Below are 20,299 nucleotides of genomic sequence, written 5' to 3'. Positions count from 1 at the left end.
CAGTCAGCAAACCATCACTGGGGCCCTAACCCAGTGAACCATTGGTTTGGAGTTACGGTTAATTATAACTAATTCTCCTAAGGTCCTGGTCTTGGGAAAGGACAATACGTGTCCTTCTGACCATGACCTCTGGCTCTGAGGACTGTGACCCAGCTCCATCTCATCCCTCACAATGCTCCACAGCCCAGGCTTGCCCTCTTCCCAGAGCTGGTTGTATCTTAGGGATGATTGATGGAAACTTCATGGTAGGATTGTGCTGCCGTTTGAATGTGGTTTGTTCTTCTCAAACTCATGTTGAAATTTAAATTGCTTTATAAGGCAGTTTAAGGTGGGTCCAGATAGGACCTTTAAGAGGGAACTAGGGATCTCCTCTCATGAGCCATCCATGTGACCAATGGGTTATCTCTTGATCAGTGCTTCTCAACCTTCCTAAAGCTGTGACCCTTTAAGGCACTTCCTCATGTTGTGCTGACCCCCAACCATAAAATTATTTTTGTTGCTACTTCATAACTGTAGTTTTGTTACTGTTATGAATTGTAGTGTAAATGTCCCTAATAGTCTTAGGCAACCCCTGTGAAAGGTATTTTGACCTCCAAAGGGGTCAATGGTCCACAGGTTGAGAACCACTGCTCCACTATGCCTATATCAGCCATTTTTTCCTAGGTCTCTTACCATGTGGTGTCCTGTGCTACTTCAAGATTCTTCTGCAACAAAGCCATCCTTAGATGTGGCCCTGTGGTCTTAGACCAGAGCATGAGCCTGAATTTACATCTTCTTTATAACATACGCAGTCTATGCCATTGTATCATTAGCACAATAGATTAAGGAAATGGAGTAAGGAGGTGGAGTATGGAGATTAATAAGGACATGGAGTAAGGAGACATGGGCTAAGGAGATGGAATAAGGACATGGAGTAAGGAAATGGAGTAAGGTGATGGAGTAAGGAGATGGAGTAAGGTGATGGAGTAAGGAAACGGAGTAAGGTGATGGAGTAAGGAGATGGAGTAAGGAGATGGAGTAAGGAAACGGAGTAAGGTGATGGAGTAAGGAAACGGAGTAAGGTGATGGAGTAAGGAAACGGAGTAAGGAGATGGAGTAAGGAGATGGAATAAGGAGATGGAGTAAAGAGTTGAACTAAGGACATGGAGTAAAGAGATGGAGTAAGGACACAGACTAAGGACAGGAAGTAAGGACACGGACTAAAGAGATGGACAAGAAGCTAGTAGCGGTGATGGGGAGGGAGACCCCACAGCAATGGAAGAGCCCTGTCTTCTCTTGCTATGTGGTCCTGGCTACATCCTTTTCTTTCTGTGGCTCCAGCTATCAGTAAGGGGCAGGACTTGGGTATGGGGTCTAGATAGTCCTTCATGCTCTAATATTGGAGGATTTTACCACAGGCTGTTTATCTTATAAAAGTAAAGAATTAACAAGAAGAAATACACCCATGAGGCAGAGCATTTGAAGGTTAAAAAGGCCAGGTTTGCCAAGGGCAGCAGACTTCTCTTGGGGGACAGGTAGCAGATGGGAACTGGAGCTCAAAGTGGGAGCCAGTCACACAGGACTCAAGCTGTCACCTGCAGCCTGGTGCCAAATAAGCTTTTTGTGGAGAGTTGAAAGCCCAGACCGGGGAGCCACCAGCCTCCTGCTGCTCACTGGTGCGTGGGGTCCCATCTCAGGAGGTCATGGAGAGATGGCAAGAGTCATTGACAGCGTGTGTTGTCCAGTTTGTCATTCTTGTCACCCCTCTTACGCCATGGCAAACATGATCTTGAATTCTACAGAGGTCCACTGGGGAACTTGTACATACTGCATCCCCTAGGCATCCCTGCTTGGCAGGTGACTTGCCACACAGAAAACCAAAGATCCCACACCATCCATTTGTCTGCCGAGCCTGGCCTCTGCGGCTAGCACGTCTGGGAACACCTTCCTCCTCAGAGTTTCATGTTAAAAATCTAGTTGCCGTCCCTGCCTGCCTCTAACCAGAAGGACACAGACTCTCTGTGCCTTCTGTATTTCAACAAAATGACTTTTGCTGAAAAGCAAAGCTCACCAGAGCACCCAGCCTTGCGGTTTACCTCATGACATCATTTCCCTTCCTCTAGATGAACCAGAAGAGGCCAAGAGCTCAAAGTTTCAGCTGGCTTCGGGGAAGCAATGCCATCTCTGACTCAGGGTGGAAGGTTCAGAGAAGACATTTGGGGCTGTGGGATAAGGAAAAGGATCCTCAGACTCCGCCCTGATGCAGGTGATCTGGAATGCCCGAAGGGAAGGCTGCCTGGCCCCTAGTTTGTAGAAGGTTAGCATAGGATGCTCTAAACATGAGGGTTCGACATGCCCATGAGAAACCTTCATGGGGGCATCAGCACCCAGAGTCCTAACCTGAAGAGCTGGAGTGTTACCCTTGGCCACCTCAGGGTTCTGGGGGTAGGGTCCTGGGCCTTTGGCCACCTCCTACAGAAAGAGACTGGAAGACACCTAAGTCTGGAGAGTACAGCTCTCAGCCTCCCTTTCCCAAGTCTCCAGAGAACTGCATCTGTTCAGAGATAATGACAGGAGCAGTGACCACTGCCATGGTAACATCTGTACATGATCACTCTCCTTGCTGAATATCCCAGTGTGACCAGCCCCAGACTCACCAAGTCATCAAGTCATGCACAGCTCATTCTCAGAGCAATCCAATAATTGGCCTTTATTTCTCCTCTTTAATAAGGCTTCAGCTGTCAGAAACTAGCCAACTAGGATTGGAATCAGGTCCTGACCACAAGGGACCAGGGACTCAGAATATGCAAAAGGAGGCGTATTCCAGAAAGATGTGTGCATGTGTGAAGGGCAGAATGCAGGAGATCCAGAGCTCTGGATAGGACCTGGGTGGGATGGTAGGTGGGATGTAGACTGGAGAGCAGGGGGAGGGGGAGGCATGGGCTCAGCTTGAGCTACTAGCTAGGAGTGGAACTCTTGATGCTGGTGATATGTTACCATTGCGACAGATGATCCAGGGAGACACAGGTCAGAGCAGGTCAAAGCAGCGCTAGGCCTCAGTTCTGGCAGGCCTTCTTTCAGAGGCCAGTGTTCACGGGAGCCAGTCCAAGCGGGAGCTGTGTCAGTATCTTCTGCTCCAATTTATTCTCCTGCCTCTCTCCCTGTGGCCCTGATGCGTGCCATGGTCAGCTGTTGGGGCTTAGCAGTCCAGAGAAGAAGACCTGTACAACTTGGAGACAGTGGGTTTAGCTTAAGCCAAGCAGATAGAGTCCATGTGGGTGGTCTCCAGGACAGCCTGGGAGGAAACCAGGCAGGGTGGCTCCATCCTTGGCGAGGATTCTACAACTCATCTGGAGCAGGCACATCCACATTGTTGACTGGCTGTAGGGCCAGACTCCCAGGGTGCTGTCTCAAGCCATTGTTGGATGTCAGGAGCCATTCAGAAGTGGCCCCTGCTGCCCACAAACATCCTTGATAGCTCTCTGACCCATCTCCAGCCAGTGTCTCCTCTCACCAGTCAGTCTTCGGTACCACCACCAACAGCAGTTGGGGTTCATTTAATTGCCTCTGTGGCCTCACAATGAAGACAGGCAGGACCCTGAGCTGGACCATGAGACCCAGGGGTGACTTGGAGGTGAAGAAGAGACATTGGCAAGGGCAGTGATGCCTGAGCAAGAGCCCAGGGGACAGTGCAGAAACCCAGCTCTCCCTCCTAACACCCTTGGCAAGAGGCCCAGGCTCGGAGCTGGCCGCACAGGCTGATTCGTGACTGAGAAGCTGCTTAGGGGTAGGAGGGGCCTGGGAAAATCAAATTGCTGGGGTTTTGAGGCCCCGTGGGGCCTGCTCAAGCTGTGTGTGGCAGCTAAGGGCCTGGGGGGGGGCACGAGAAAGCCCTTTTCTTCATTAAGCAAGTGGGTGGAGATTGAAGTATAAACTGGAATACCTTCCCACTTGGGCTGGGACTGGGGATTCTGGAGAAGGGGCGCTCAGGAGAAGCAGGCTTGCCTCTTGGGTCTTTCAGAGACTCCTGCTCTGTTCCCTGCCATGGTAACTGATCAGTTCTGGAGATTTCTCTTTGTTGTCTAGTGGCCCAGGCATCCCACTGCAGTCGCTAGCTCCGGAACTTGAGAGGAGCCAGGCTCTCTCCCCACCCCCAGGTTACCACTGTCATCTCTACAAAGGACTGGGCTTGGGTGACAGAGACATGGTCTTCACAAGCACTGTTTAAAGGTCACAGTCACAGTGACCTTTGTAGATCACCAGGATGGTTAGGGTCAGCCACCAATGTCCAGATGGCACATCCCTGTATTGTCTGTAAGCACAATGTCTGGTGGAGCCATACCCGCTTTGGGCTTTAGTGTTCACACCTAGAAGGCCACAGGCAGAAACCTGGTGTGTTTAGCTCAGCAGCTCTGAACATCAAGTACCCACTTGCTATGCATAGCGTTCTTACTGCGATCTGGTGTAGACTCGGGAAGGACAGGCAGTGTGAGGCAGACTGAGGGGCAGCCTGGATGGCCACCGGGTGTGGGGAGAGGATAGTAACTTAGAAAAACGCTGTTGAGAGGAGATGGGGCTGAGATAGGTGAATCTGACAGAGGGCTGGAAGGGAGGAGAAAAGGGACCAGTGAGTGAGTGGATGGATGAATATGGGGGCATTCACTTGTACCGGCTGGGGTGCCATTGTTGCTCTGTGAGAATTTTCTTGGCCTGGGGCCAATACAGTCTTCTTCATATCTAGGGTAGTCCTGGGCCCAGGTACTTCTAGGGAGGGAGTGAGGACAGTCACATGGGTCCTTAAGAAACACCTATCCCATGTTTTCTTGCAACTGACATTGTGACAGGATAAAACACAGAAGGAAAATGGGGTTTCAGGACCCCCGTGGGGCCACCAATCACCTCGATCATCAGCATGTCCCTAACCTCCTCACTTCCATTTTGTTGTTCTGTTATTTTAAAACAGCAGTATACACAGTATTATTTTATGCATGATTACCTTAGCCTTTATCTCCAACCAGATGATTAAAAAAAAACCCATATAAGTACGTTAGGTCTTAGCCATTGCTACTAATTCAACAATGATTTCCTTTGTATGTGCATGCATATGGTATATATATATATATATATATATATATATATATATGCAAGTGTGCTCACCTATGCATGTACAAAGAGGCTAGAGGGTGACCTCAAGTATCTTCATCAATAGATGACATAACAGCTCCCAGTAGGGTTTTTGACTAGATTGAGTAGCTAATGAGTCCCTGGGATCTGCTAGTCCCTGTGTCCCAGCTCTGGGGTTGGAGGGGTGTGCCGAGGCACCCAGCCTTTTCATGCGTGCGGGAATTGGGACTGGGTTCTTCATGTTTGTGCAGCAAACACTTGACCACTGAGCTGTGTCCCCAGCCCCCAACCTCTCAATACCATGTAGAAATAAGTCCAGGCTCAGGCTTCACTGATTGTCTCTTCCTTCCAGGAACAGCAAAGCTTTTAATTTCTAGGTAGGGGGAGATCATCACAGAGGTTCAGTTCAGCTCACGGTGTGCTCTGTTTGCTTCAGCGATTTGTGGAAGGTAGAAATGAATGAGCGTGCAGAGAAGGAACTGGAAAATGTGGTAGAAGAGGAACGCGCTCTCAAAGTTCTCTGCTCATCCCGAAATTTGAAAACAGATGAGGACCCAGGAGACCGGTGGAGCCATTCCTGTCCCAGCACAGAATTGTCTTTTGTTCCCTCCAACCACCCAGCCATGCCTGTCTGGTGGCCAAGGCTCGTGAGCTCCCGTCCCATTGGCTTGTCTGCACCCTGGGGCGGTTTCCCTCCCTGGAACAGACTGGGAACAGGAGGGTGGAGGAGCACACACACCCAGACCCACTGCTGCTGGTGGGCTCTGCTTACAAGGGGTCATCTGGTTTCAATCCACAAAAATCTCAAAACTTTCCATGGGAACTTCTGTGCTCAGGCCCTCCCGAGTGGGCTGGGCAAGGTCAACCTGAGCAGGCTGGCACTTCTGGGCCTCTACTGGGCATCTCCAGTTTCCCCCAATAGGCAGGACCAGACATAAGGAACTCTGGAAGTCCCCAGCGACTGGTTCAAACCTGGTAAGATCTTCATAGTTAAATAACATGACTCCAGCAAAGGTTCTTCAGTTTCCCTCCACTTCAGCTTCTTCATCGACAGTGTGGACATAAACAGTGCTCTTGGGATTAAAGGAACGAAAGTCGGTTGAGGGCTTAGCATAGTGTCTGCATACGGCGAGGCCAATGCTCAGGGCTGATGAAGGCAAACATGCCAGTTCTCGACCCAAACCTGACCAAGTGTCACAGAAGCCCTGTTTGTCTCTAGCTGCATATGTATCAGAAGATGGCCTAGTCGGCCATCACTGGGAAGAGAGGCTCCTTGGTCTTACAAACTTTATATGCCTCAGTACAGGGGAACGCCAGGGCCAAGAAGTGGGAGTGGGTGGGTAGGGGAGTGGGGGGAGGGTATGGGAGATTTTTGGATAGCATTTGAAATGTAAATGAAAAAAATACCTAATTAAAAAATAAATTAAAAGAAGAAAAGTAATAGAATACATATTCTAATATCATATATAACTTAGCAAGGTGGGGACAATGGCATGCCACACACAGTAATCTGTCTTCTCTAAAGCATGCGACTGACTATGCACCCGAATAAACGCCCACAGGCTGTTGCCTGTCTGCTTAGGGCAGGCTTGGCTAAGCATGTTGTGGAGAAAAGTTTCTGTTTTGGGGACCTGGAGGTGTTTGGAATTGTAGAAGAGGGTCTCTCTGTGTGTACATGTGGAAGCACAAGGGGGTCTCTCCTGCTGGAGAGGCAGGCTTGGCCCCTGTGGAGAGGGGTGGTCTCCCCCACAGGCAGAGAGAGCAAGAGGGAACTTTGGATGCTGACAAATCCCCTTCTCTGGGCAAGTGACATTGTGTTGGTGAAGCAGGAGCCTTGTGGTGTGGTCCTGAAGGCTGGTGGGCACTGTCAGAGCTTTGGAGGAGAAGGGCCTGAGGTAACCCGGGCTTCTCCTGGTGGCTCTAGAAACCCTCTTTCTACCTAGGCCACTCAGAGACACTGGGCTAAGGTTTGTGGCCCATTTCCCTCCCTGTTCTGCTCCTCTAGGCCTTGGAGCTCAGGCTCAGGGCTGAGAGGCAGAAATCAGCTTTCTTCATCCAAGAATCAGAAGCTGAGCTGGATTTCTCGTCCACCCTGTGATGCTGTAGAGAAGGATCTATAGGTCTGACCAGGGCGCTAGCATTCATAAAGCACACTTGCTGGCTCCAGGCATCTCACTACTTGGACATGTGTTTTACTCACACTTGGAAGTGAAGGGACTTGCCCAGGCTTCTGCCTCCATGTTTGACATACCCCCCCTACTTTTCTCTCCCTAGTTTACCCAGTCAGTGGAGGCTTCACAGGGACACTTTCTCTGACTGCTGTTCTTGCCAAAGGCAGCTGTGGGAAAAGTGGGCTGAGCAGAAGCATGGTGTGGGACCTTGCCTTGTCTGGAGTCCCAGCCCCTGGCGGGGATTGCATCCTTGCCTCCTCCGTGTCTGGCGTGGGGGAATTCCCCCTTGCTGGGTGCCTGAGGATTAAACACAACACCTCAGCTAATAATAGAATATAAAGAGCAAACAAGACAACAGCTGGGGTGGATGAAGGCTAGAGATGCTTATAAAAGTGCTTTGAGCCCCTGGAAGAAAGGAGAGGCCAAACATGGGGCTCCAGTCTTAGCCCCTGGTTGGCCTGTAGGGCATCCAGAGAGGCTGAGTTTGTAGTGGAGGATGAGGTGGGATGCTGGGATCAAGCATGACTGTCTGGTGTGTTGGGGTTGTCCAGCCATAGGAGGCTGGTTGTCTCAGCCCAGGGTACTCCTAGGCCTTCCCTTGGTCAGTCCTTGACAAGGACAGGAGATCCCCACCTCTGCCATGGCCAGTTCATGACTCTGGTGAAGACAGAGGGCTGACACCAGCATGAGAACGTAAGCAGAGCCTCCTGCCCTAGTCCATGAAGCCCACCAGACAGAACAGATCAGTCCTCTGGCCCTCACTTATGTTTGAGAGTGTGAGAGGCCTCTCTAGGCTCTGGATCTTAGCATGGAATGCACACATAGCATGTAAGAAGGTAACAAAGCATGTAAGAAGGTCTCACCATGACTCCAGGTTGGGGATCAGAGCCTTGGGCTATCATGGCTAGATAGATATGGATACTCTCATGTGAAGGGTTGCCTTAATAGAGTTCTACCTGAGATCTTTCTCAACTCTTTCTGTCTCTGTCACAGGGTTCCCCTTTTCCCAATTCTCATGGAACATAGCTGCTTTTCTGTATGGTAGGTCAGGCCTGAGGCCTCGGGCACACTAAGACTAAGAGGGTTTCTTCAGTGCTCAGCATGTATTGTAGAGGGGAGCACAGAAGCCCCCATCCCCTTGACTCTGTACAACAGAAAAGCCCACTCAGATTGGTGACTGGAGCCTTGCAAGGGTACACAAGATGACCTCAGTGGTATATCGGTCACTTCGACGGTGGTGCTGAGGCAGCCTGGCAAGTCACTGAGACCGTGAGCTTTCCCCACATACCTCTGTTATGGCTGAGCGAGAGTTGGGGCAGCTGACGGCTTTTTAGTAACATCAAGGGTGTAACAGTCCTCTGGGTGACCATTAGATGCCTGCCAGGTCTGGAGGAGCCCTTATCTCCTAGTCAGCATTCCCACTTGCTAGGCAGGTACTGTTACCAATGCCAGGTATAGATAGACAAATGTCCTCAAGGCAGGTGATAGGCAGGGAGGCAGAAGCAGCTAAGGATGCCATCTCTGTAGCACTTGACTTCAGTCATTGTCTCCTTGATGGGTCATGTCCTCTACCTAGCCAGTTGGCCCGGGTTTTGTTCAGGCTGGCAGGGGAGGGCATCCCACCTCTTGAGGCTCCAACATGGAGAAAACTCCTCTCTTCTTCCCACCTCAGAAGTGTGTGCTGACCCAGGTTTCTAGATTCTGCTGGGGGCCTCAGTCTGGTGACCAATGCCAAGTCTCCAGGCTACCCCCGAGCTCCGGGGATCTGAAGGCAGGTGGTGGCATGCAGGAGGCCTTAGCCTCCTACCCCATCACATTGCTGTGCCCTCCTAGGGTGTAGTCTGGCCATCAGCTCCTTGGCCTCCCTATTGTGCTGTGTGCCTACCATTCTCAGTGCTAGAAGCTTCTTGTTTTCATCTCTTCCTGTTTACCGTTTCTGCACTAAGAGCCACCCTCTGTTCTCTACAGCGGTGTGGTAATTTTATTAGCTGCCAGCCTCCACCTCTTGCTAGCTACCCTCCACCATATCACTCTGACCTGACCTCCCCTGATCATCGCAGGGCTCCCACGGGCCCTGGCTCTTAGCTGGTCTAGGAAAGCTATCATCCGTTACTCCTTGACCCAGACCCACCTCTTTGTCTACCTCACATACAAACTCAAAGATTTCCTACCACTGCTCTGCCAGAATGTTCTCGTCCAATCTCATGTGTTCCCCTGCCCCTTAGTTTCTGAGGCCTGGGTTGGCAGGGGGATTCCTTTCATGGTTCCCTGGGGTTTGCTACATAATTGCCCAATTTCAGCCTGGCCCAAGTACCTTCCTACGGTAAAGTTTTTTTTGTTTGTTTGTTTGGTTTTTTTTTTTTTTTTTTTTTTTTGAGACAGGATTTTTCTGTATAGCCCTGGCTATCCTGGAACTCACTCTATATAGTCCAGGCTGGCCTCGAACTCAGAAATCCACCTGCCTCTGCCTCCCAAGTGCTGGGATTAAAGGCGTGCGCTACCACTATCTGGTTTAGAAGCCATTCTTTATGGAATATTTCCCTAATACAGAAAATCAAGAAATGATTCAGAGCCGGGCGTGGTGGTGCATGCCTTTAATCCCAACACTCAGGAGGCAGAGGCAGGTGGATTTCTGAGTTCGAGGCAGCCTGGTCTACAAAGTGAGTTCCAGGACAGCCAGGGCTATACAGAGAAACCCTGTCTTGAAAAACCAAAAAAAAAAAAAAAAAAAAAAAAATTAATGTCCTCAAAGAAGGGAAATGGAATGTGAACTGTTAGATAGATATTTCAAAGGTATGTAGGTATGCGTGTGCCTCTGTGTGTCTGTGTGTCTGTGTGTGTGTGTGTGTGTGTGTGTGTGTACAGTCAAAATGTATTCAATAACATTAAATGATAAATAAAACAGGATCTAAAATTGGTTTGTGCTGTTTGAATATAAACAAGAAAAATGACTGAAAAGAAACTTCCACATTCCTCATGTATCTGTTGGGATATTAAGCCCAGTCAGAGAAGAGATACAACGTATTTCTTGAACACTATTGCATAACTACACAGTAAGCCTGGGAGTCAGGAGGGTGGGATTATGGGTGAGTTCTGTGCTCTGCCCCTTTCATAAGAAAAAAACCAACCTCAGTGCCAAGTTTTGATGGACTGACACGGGAAGCATGCTGCTGCTGTGACATCTGTCCAGGTGCCCTTCCCAGGGCCTGGTGGCAGAGCTTCCAGGTGGGATGCACCACCAGTGTGCCCTTCAGGGCCATCTGCTCTCTAGGGACTGAGTAAACGGGAGCAGCCTGCCTCTGCTGACCCATTGTTCCCTGGTCTGCAACCTCGATGGTCGGGCAGGGCAGGGTGGACTGAGGCTGGGGAGAGCCGGCAGGGTGGGTATCATCCCATCTCCTTTGCACTCTGTGGTATTTTTACCATCTTTCAGGCACAGCCATCAAGCTGGGGCTCTGGCCTGGCAACAGTAAGGAGTCTGCACTGGGAGGGAACCGGCGCAAACTGCTTCCATTTACATTCAGTAATGATGGCCAGCATTCCCCAAACCACATTTGCTTATTCTCATTGCCACCCTGTGCTTACAGGTGAGTGAGTTCCCACCCCAGCCCATGGAGCAGCCGGCCAGCCTGAGCCTAGCTTCCCACCACCCCGCCCCTTGCCTGCCACCCCTGGAGGCAGGGACAAACTCTGCCAAGTGTGTCTATGGGAGAAAGCTATTGCCAGGCTCACACTGGGCCTGGGATGGAGCAGATTTGGGGAAGAGGAGAAGCGATGTTTCCCGAGTCTAGAACAGTACCTGGCACCATGTGGGTGCTCAATAGTTAAGTGAGTGAGGACGTCCTATGCCCCTCAGCAGGAAGCCTGATCAGCACGATGAAGCAAAAGGATGATATACCCTTGACGCCAAAAGACTTGGAACTGAATTGTCCAGCTGGCTACCTCCTCCAGGAAGGCCTCACTCATTGGCCATAACTTTATAAAGAGACAGTGCCGGTCTGCTTTTCTCTCAGGAGGGCACAGGTCTAGGTGTGCCCCTGCTTTACCTACCTGGCCCTCTGGTGACAGGGATGCTCTTATCTTTCATGCAGTCCTAGTGCCAGCCCAAGGTGGGTGCTCAACCTAGACTTCAATTCTTGCTTCTCCCTGAGGAGGTGAGCTCCCACCTCCCGTGTACTGAAAGGGCCTAATGAGCACGGGGATACACGGATTGCTGCCTGGGTTGCTAAGATTTTACTTATCTAGGGCCCAGGCCTATCAGCTCCCATGATGCTCATACAGGCCCATCAATACCAAGTTCTTTCAGCTTCAGGATGTCCTGATGCTCCTTTTCCTATGGCATCTCCAAGTCTGGTCACCGATCATCAGTGAAGAACTCTCAGCATCAACCATACCTGGACCAATCTTGGAAACCTACTCTTGCTCCTGAACTTCCCATGCCGGGCTTCTGACCTTGATGCTCCCCATACTAGATTTCTGACTCTGAGCTACTCCTGACCCTGAGACTCCCTATGCTGGGCTCCTGGCCCTCGTGCCCCCAATGCTAGACTCCTGTCTTGGTGCTTCCCATGCTGGGCTCCTGACCCTGGGCTCTCCATACCGAACTCTTGACCCAGGTTCCCCATCCTAGCCTCTTGACCCTGGGCCCTCCACATTAGGTGGCTGATGGGAAAGAAAAAGTAGAGACTCATCCCAGGGATTCCTCCCACAGATGGTGGCCCTGTGTGTTCCCTCAGCCTCTCTAGACAACTCAAGCCCAGTTTTGGCTGGGCAGGGCCTGGCCCAGAACACAGCAGCAGAGCTAGAGGCCTGGCAGTGAAGTCCTCACCACAGAAGAGTCCCAGTCACTCTTCTGTGTTTTCCAGAGGGAAGGTACTCTTGTTGATAGCGAGCTCACAGCTGGATGGGAAACATGTCAGCTTTAGGGGCCATGGGGCTCTCAAGTGTGTAGTGCAAATCTTAACAGGCTAGGATGAGAAGTGTTAGTAACTCTCTCTCTCTCTCTCTCTCTCTCTCTCTCTGTGTGTGTGTGTGTGTGTGTCTGCGTGTGTGTGTGTGTGTGTGTGTGTGTGTGTGTGTGTATAACTGACTACTTAGTAAGTGTAGCATTAAAAAAACTTTGCTAACAAGGGTGCTGGGTCAAGCTGCACAGCAGACTCTCTGGATGTCTGTCTGCCTGCCTGTCTGTCTGTCTGTCTGTCTGGCAGGGCTGGAGACACTCCAGGACAGTGACCTGCAGGTTGTGTAGAAGAGGTGGGGCTTGGACGGATGCGCTAGCTGATGCTGAAGAGCTAAGACATGAGAGACAGGAGTACCTGGGGAGATTACAGTGAAGACAGGCTTTTTGGAGTATTGCTTGCCCTTTGTGGCCGAAGTTCTATGACCCTGGATTCAGCCTGCAGGTTGAAAATGTTCAGAAAGACTTTACATCTCTACTGAACATTCATAACCTTTTCTCTTGTCTAAACCATTCTCTAAACCATCCAGTATTACAACTATTTATTTGTATTTATCATGTACTGCAGTAAAAAATAATAGGGATGGTTTAAAGGGTGGTCATGAGTCGTATACTGTGGGGCAGTGGGCTATGTACAGACGGCCTGGTCTCCAGTTGAGCTGAGGTTGTGAACCCCAGTGAAACTCAGTGAAACCCAGTGGTGATAATTTTCATTTACGTGGGACAGAAGGCGTCCCCTCATGTCTCCTGGAACCCTGGCTCCTGTCGAAGTTACTGTTTCCACAGCTCCCACAAGAGAATCATACAATGTCCCAAGCTTCTGACCTTCAGGCTAGACTCCTCCCAGTTACCTAGCAACAACAAGATAACAAGCCCACTATAAGAGGGGCTGCTTGACCCCACCTCCCTCTCTCTCTCCTCACTCTCTTAAGCTTTCCTTGCTCTCTCCCTCTTACTCTCCAGCCTTTCTTCTCTCCTTTTCCCCTTTCTCTCCTCTTGGCCATGGCAGGTCTCTCTCTTTTACCTTCTCTCTTTCCCCCTGCCTTTCCACAATAAAGCTCTAAAACCTTAGATTGTCTCTGTTCATCAAGGTCCACTGTTTTTGGATGATGGGATAGGCTTTCTCCTAACGAGCCATTTCTAATCTCCGATGGAAGGCCTTCCTGTGCTCCAGCCATGGACCAGACTTAGGACTCTCGCCTGTGTGGGAACCTTTTCCCCCTGCCCTCTCTTCCCCTATTCTGTTCTCAGCTCCTCTGCCATATCCAGCGTGGGATGCAGGAGACTGAGAACCTGGTACGGGGGTTACCCCTTGTACACCTCCCACCAAGTGGGGTCAGTGGCTTCACACAGCCAGATGCCCACCTGGGGCTGAGTGGAAAGCATCCGGCAGTCCTCCTGAGTCTGCTCGCCTAGAGCACAGGAACTCTGGCTGGACGTGTGCTCTCTCTCTCTCCTTCCTCTTCCCCTACTCCCAGGCCCGCAGTATACAAATACTGCTGTATTTCATAGAGGACTTAAGCATCTGTAGATTTGGGGATGGGGCAAGTGGAATTAGCCTCCACAGATAGCAAGAAGGGATGGGTGTAACATGTGTCAGGTACTGGCACTGGACATGTCCTGACTCATTGAACTCTTCTGATGACCCCATCAGGTTGTGGACTCCCATTCTGCAGAGAAGGAAACAAAGGTCAAGTGGCTTGCTCAAGTTCATGCACTTAGTAAGTGGTGGAGCCAATATTTGACTCAGGCTGGCTGGTTCCAGGGCCCACAGGCCTCCACTCTGACAAGCTAATTAGCCCAGAGCATTAACATGGCTGTGCTAGGCTCCAGTCTAGAGTTCTCTGCATGGCTCTGGCAGTGGGTGAGACTGGGGGACTGCTGGGTCTGGGTGGCTGGGATGAGAGCAGGAGAGGCAGGTGCCCCAGGGGCAGTCTGGGTGCTGATGTTGGGCGAGAGGCAGGAGAGACAGGCAGGCAGCCATCTGGGTTGTGTAATTTACAGCCCACGCTGTGAGAGCCACCAGCAACAGGGGCATGATACCTCCTCCCAGCTGGAATATGCCTCAGGCTTGGGAGGCATACTGGGGTAACACAGGGGAAGCTACAGAGCCCTCCAAGTCCTGGCTATCCGTGTATACATATGTAGGCAAAGACAGGATTGAGCTCCCAAGGACACCTCACACTGAAGGCTCCCTGGGTGAGCAGGACCCTGGCTCAGACACCAAACATGGTATCAGTCTCCACTTGGGTTGTGAAATAAATCCCAGTCAAACCTTCCCCACAAGCCTGTCTGAACTTATGTCCTCTCACTGTCCCCTCCCAAGTCAACCCTGGGTAACTAGCATTCTGCAGACACTGTCATACTCAAATGGCTTTTAGCTTTGGCTCTCTACAGGATTGTCCCATCAAGGGTCTCAGAAAGGTTAAAGGACCAAGAAGGTGTCAGATGTGGGACAGCTATGATGAACTGTGTTTGAGAAGGGGGACAGTAGCTGTCACCATCAGCACCCACCCATGCTAGCCTCTCATTTCTAGGTGGTAACTTTCTATCTGCCAAAGGGTGCTCAGGTGCTGGTGTTCCATGTGGGGACAGAAGTGGTCTCAGAATTGAAAGGGATTGGTTTTCTCAGGTGGTTCCTAAGGTAACTCAAGAGACACATTCCAAAAGGTCTTTGGAATGAGGAGACTTCTATGCCAGCCAGGCCTATTCCATGGAGACTCACAGGAAAGGGGAGGTGTGCTGTTAGGAGCAGGAACGTCTGTCTGAGGTCCTCCAGACCTCATTGTGCTCATCCCAAAGTCCTGGGCAGGAAGCTGCCCAGAAGAGGCAGGGTCACAGTAGATGAGTCTTGGTTGCTTCTGGGCTACTCTTATTACCATGATTATCATGGTTTGTCATGACCCTAAGCAGGACTTCCCACAGTTGTAAAGTGTGATTCTTTTAAAGGGGTGAGAGAGTAGTGTGGAGTGAAGTTCAGAGCCTCAGAGAAGGAAAATGTCCATTACAACTACTGGGGTCACTGCATAGTTAACCTGGAACCATGCCACAGACCTGCAGGCCTTTGGTGATACCTGGCTAAATGTCCTTGGTAATTCTAAACAATTTTCATCCTTCCCCCCCACCAATAGAAAAGTGTTTGGACTTGGACCTGCAAATCTGGTTTTAACTTTAAAGTTCTATTTTGTCCCAAGCCATTCTAGTGCAACCATCTGGAAATAAGTTGGTATGATATACACTTATGTAGTCACACAGATATCCTACTCACATACAAAGATCGCCTTCAAGTGCATTTTTGTTTTGCTTCTCGGAGACAGGGTTTCGTGCAGCCCAGGCAGTTAAACTCACCACGTAGCTGAGGACGGCCTTTAACTCCTGACCTTCCCGCTTCCACCTTCTGAGTGCTAGAATTACAGACATACGTTACCATGGCAGTTTCAAAGTCCTTTCTTGCAGAATCCACTGTGGTCAGTGTGACCTTGGAGCCAGCAAACATGGGTCTCACTCTAGATAGCTTCATATGGTTTCCAGCCCAGGACCCACCATAGCAAGCCCCTGTCATGGGAGGAATGTCCAAAACAGCTGCCACAATGAGTCCCTTAATGGTGTTGACATGCTCTGAGAAATAGTGTCTGGCAGTTTGTGGCTCTGTGGGCATCACAGCAGAGGACTATGAGGACTATGGCTACATCACTGGTGATGATATCCTATGGAGCCACCATTTGGTCACTGACTAAAGCCGCTTGTGACAGGGTATGAAGGTTATACACAGGACCTGTTGTAACACAAGAGGATCAAAGAGTCTCCTTGACTTCGGAAGAGCAGAGCAAGGGCTGCGAGTTGTATTGATTCCTTGTGCTATCAGGAAATGGGAGAGAAGAAAGGGCAGGAAGGGGAGGTAGGAGGGGAGGGCTAGGGAGAGAAAGTGAAGGGAGTGAGTGGCTTTGTGCCTTTGGGTAAGCTATGTAAGATCTTATGTATTTTCATCTGATGCCGAGATGATAGGGATGAATGGAATGGAGGGTGCTAGGAAAGCATTTTAACACGGAGCTATATCCCTGCTCTTCATGTTTCCATTCAAAAAGTGAGGCGCAACCTGCAATCCTTTGTTGTTCTGAGAATTTTAACTCCACGTACCTCCTAGCACTCCGCCCCCATTTCTAGCTGGCACCTCATCCTTCATTCTTTTCAGTTGGCATCGTATTTAGGTATTGAAGGTGATAATTCTTGTTTTCACTTGTAAAAGTATCAATGAATTAATATTGATGCTAGAAAGAGCTGTGTGGTATCTCACCATTAGACGATTAGACAACCTGACTTTCCTGTGTCAAGCTGCAGAATGAGCCTGTCCTCAGGACCCAAGCAGATTCCTGGGCTGCTTCTATTCTAATCCCATGCAAGAGGCAAACCCAGTGCTGGAATCTGCAGCCGGCAGGAACTGAAAGTGAGTCAGAGGGAGAGCGAATTGGGTTGTTTTGATTGCTTTGCTGTGGGAAAGCAGGGGCCAGGGAAGAAGCGGGTCAGTGGGTTGTGGTTCATCAGTACAGCCGCAGCCTAGGAGGCATGCTGAGCTAAAGCAAGATCTCTCTGATCTCTCTCTCTCTGTATGAGAAAGACAGACAGACAGACAGACACACACACACACATACACACATGCACAGAGAGACAGAGGCAGAGACAGAGAGAAAGACAGAGACAGACAGGCAGAGAGAGACAGAGTGATGGAGGCGGGGATAAATGAATCACAGGGCCTCCCAACTCTTCATTTAATGACTTTGCATGGACAACTGGTTCAGTGGGGTTACTTGCATCTGGAAATCGGCAAGCAGCCCATACTGCTCAGGGTCCCTGTGTTTCATTTTCTTTAAATCACTAGTGAGTAAGTAGGCAGACCAAGGTTTGGATCTAAGTCTCTAATGCAGAGGCTTACACTGTGCAGTTTATGTCTCAGGCTGTGGGCAGTGGGGACTTGGAAGTCATGCTGCCAGCAGGGGAACACTGGCTAACTAGAGTCTATTACTCCTCCTTCCTGGGTGACCAGAGGATGACTGATCACATCCACATATCAGTAAACACACTTTTTGCTGTGATTCCTTCACTTGGGGAGAGGTGGCCACCTACTGCCTAGGCTCGCCTCCTAAGGTCAAGCTAGGGTGCAAGTCTGTCAAAGTTCATTCTGAGAACTTATTTATTTAGTTAGTTATTTATTTATTCACTTACCCACTGAGCAATGGCTGAGGGGTTACAGGCAGAGGCATGTGTGGTCTTAAAGCAGTCACACTGGAAGGTCGTACATGGACTGTGCCTCCTCCATGGCTGTGTGGATGAGAGTTCCCTTCCCACATACCCTCCAGCCCAGAGGTTTGCAACCTGTGGGTCGAGACCCCACTGGGGTGGAACAGACCTTTCCCAGGGGTCATCTAGGATCAGTGAAAAACTCAGGTATTTACATAGTGATTCATAACAGTATCAAAATTAGTTATGAAGTAGCCAAGAAAATAATTTTATGGTTGGGGTCACCACAACATGAGGAACTGTACTTTAGCTTTTTTTTTTTTTTAGGCCCAGCAAAGATGGTGCTAGTTTGGCTTGCCTTAAATTACAAGGGCCAAGTAAGCTGGAGGTGGGATTTACAAGGTAGTAATAATGCGCTCTCCTCTATGGTACTTAGCTTCTTGAAAGCATTTTACAACCATTTACTAATTAGTCCTCAGCTGCACTCTCTGAGCAGGTACAATGCTTCCTGATGGGCAAAGCCACAGACAAATTGTAAAAACATGCAAGGACCCTCAGTGCACTGGGATAAGTCACACAAGCTGGTGCTTGAATCCATATGAAGCGATGACCTTCAGGTTCTGTTTTTTTTCCCCACTAATATTTTTACAAATATGTGGGGGGGGGGAGGGAGGTGGAGGGAGAGATAGATTACCACAGCGCATGTGTGGCGATCAGAGGACCACTTCCTAGGGCCTGGTTTCTCCTCCCATCTTGTTTGAAGGTCAGGCTTCTCTTCTTCCCACCTCTTTGTTAGGTTTGAGATCTTCTGGCCCATCCTGTCCCTGTGTCCCTCTCAGCACAAGAGCGCTGTGATTACAGATGGGGATCATGACACTGAGGGTCTCATATGGGTTTTGAGGACAGACCTCAGGCCACCAGGCTTGTGTGGCAAGTGTTCCTGCTCCCCCACGGCCCCTCACTGCTGAGCCATCTCTCTGGCTCCATTTTCTGTTTTTCATTTCCTCCTAGGAAAATCAGTTCAAACTCCTCCTGAGGTAAGAGAGCTGACCATCTCTATGAACACAATCTCCATCCCTACCAACCCACACATAGTACATTACCCCTTTCCAGGGAAGATATAAAAGAGCCTCAATGTGTTCCCTAGACCCATGGATGTCTGCTGCAGCCTTCAGCTGACCTGCTCCCTGAAGTCAGTAGGCTTGCTAGGTGCTGATGGTCCCTCCTGGGAGGTGGGGGTTGGGAGGGTCATAGGACCATCACTTGAATATCTGGAGGCCACTCCTCCAAACCAGTTGTATGCAATTCCACCGTAATTGCTTGGGGTCCTGGGGCCTCTGAGAAGTCCTAGAGCAGTGGACCTCCAACCTGAGGGTCTAGACCCTTTTGGGGATCACCTAAGAGCATCAGAAAACACAGATATTCACATTATGATTCATGATAGCAGCAAAATTACAGTTATGAAGTAGCAACAAAATAATGCTCTGGTTGGGGTCAGCACAGCATGAGGAACTGTTAAGGGTGGCGGCACTATGGTTGGGAACCACTACGTAGAGGCTACAGTAAGGATAAGATTGGGGGAGGGGGTTCTCCTACACAGCCATGAAAGAGTTATGCATGCTGGGTGCGGGCTGCTTTAAGGTCACCCTTTTGCCTGTAACCCCTTGCCACACAAGCCCGATGGCCTAAGTTCAGTCCCCAGAACCCATGTGAGAAGGTCAGTCTTACAGTCTGCATCTGTAGTCATGGCAACTGAGATAGGAGACAAAGACAGACCTGGCCAGAAGGTCTCAGACCTAGCAATGGAGCAGAAACAAGAGGTGGAGAAAACCACAGGAAGGATTCTGATCTGGGCTCAGCCTGTCTGACAGTTAATGATGGGCAATTCATCCGATCTTCTCTGATCTTGTTTCCTCATCCTTGGGGCAGGACTTGACCCTAGCTACTCGCCTACATCCCAGGTCTGCTGTGAAGATACTCTGAGCCCTGTCTGTCTTCTTAGACAGACAGTGTCTGCCTTGCTCAGGTTAATCATCTGCTAGCCTGGGCATGCCAAGCCTAGAGGTTGGCAAGGGCAAGATGGGGACAGCTGGAGATTGTATTGCCACTGTAGGCTGCAGACTGTGTTAGCTGAAGTACAGGACTCCACTCTATGTCTAAGCCACCCTATTCTCGAGCTGGCAATGCTAGCCAGGCAGGTACCAAGGAATCTTAGCTCCAGCAGCTCTTGACGCAGTTGGCAGTAAAGCCCTCTGCATGCCCTTCCCTGGTTACAGGGGAGCCAGAATAATCCTAGCTACCATGGCAGGGAGCCTCAGGACAGTGGTTCTCACTGTCGGTTGTGACCCTTTCGAGAGTCAAACCACCCTTTCACAGGGATCACATAAGACTATGGGAAAATACAGATAGCTACATTACAATTCATAACAGTAACACAATTCTAGTTAAGTAGTAATGAAACAATGTTATGGCTGGGGAGTCACCACAACATGAGGAACTGTATTATAGGGTCACAGCACTATGAAGGTTAGGAATCATGGTTTTAGGAGGAGGTCTTGGAGTTTAGCACAATCTGCCCTGAAGAGAGGGCAACAGCCAAAAGAGACTCCGGCATGAAACACCCAACAGATTCCCTGGGGAGTCCCACTAAACTCTAGATGCCTACACTTGGGTTCCTATGAGTCTGCTAACAGTCCTACAATGGACACAAAAGCAGGAGTTCCTGAAAAGCCCCCTGGGAGATTCTGGTGAGCTGAGGTATGGTCTGGTCTAGCCCCAAAGGACAGGACTGACTTGAGTCATGCAGCCAGTCGATGGCAGAGTGGGACATGGA

General features: G+C 49.9%; 1 long non-coding RNA gene and 1 other non-coding gene across 5 annotated transcripts; both read right to left on the bottom strand.

The window, feature by feature from the left end:
• Nucleotides 1-7,275: 7,275 nt before the first annotated feature.
• On the bottom strand, nucleotides 7,276-15,981 carry Gm40277. 4 transcript variants are annotated; one of them, XR_001784843.1, is made up of 3 exons: nucleotides 15,775-15,981; nucleotides 15,580-15,635; nucleotides 7,276-7,571 (listed from the first exon to the last, which is right to left on the bottom strand). It is a non-coding gene; the product is annotated as a predicted gene, 40277 (long non-coding RNA). The 4 variants fall into 4 exon arrangements; XR_868333.2 differs by lacking the exon at nucleotides 7,276-7,571 and adding an exon at nucleotides 13,741-13,901 and having other exon boundaries at nucleotides 15,500-15,635; XR_868334.2 differs by lacking the exon at nucleotides 7,276-7,571 and adding an exon at nucleotides 13,741-13,901.
• Nucleotides 13,617-13,678, bottom strand: Gm51292 (predicted gene, 51292). Its single transcript, NR_162804.1, has one exon. It is a non-coding gene; the product is annotated as a predicted gene, 51292 (primary transcript).
• Nucleotides 15,982-20,299: the final 4,318 nt, after the last annotated feature.

This window comes from Mus musculus, chromosome 5 (assembly GCF_000001635.26).
Source record: "Mus musculus strain C57BL/6J chromosome 5, GRCm38.p6 C57BL/6J".
In the NCBI taxonomy this organism is placed as follows: Eukaryota; Metazoa; Chordata; class Mammalia; order Rodentia; family Muridae; genus Mus; species Mus musculus.
Note: the sequence above shows the minus strand (reverse complement) of the source record. Positions and strands in the feature narration are given on the sequence as shown.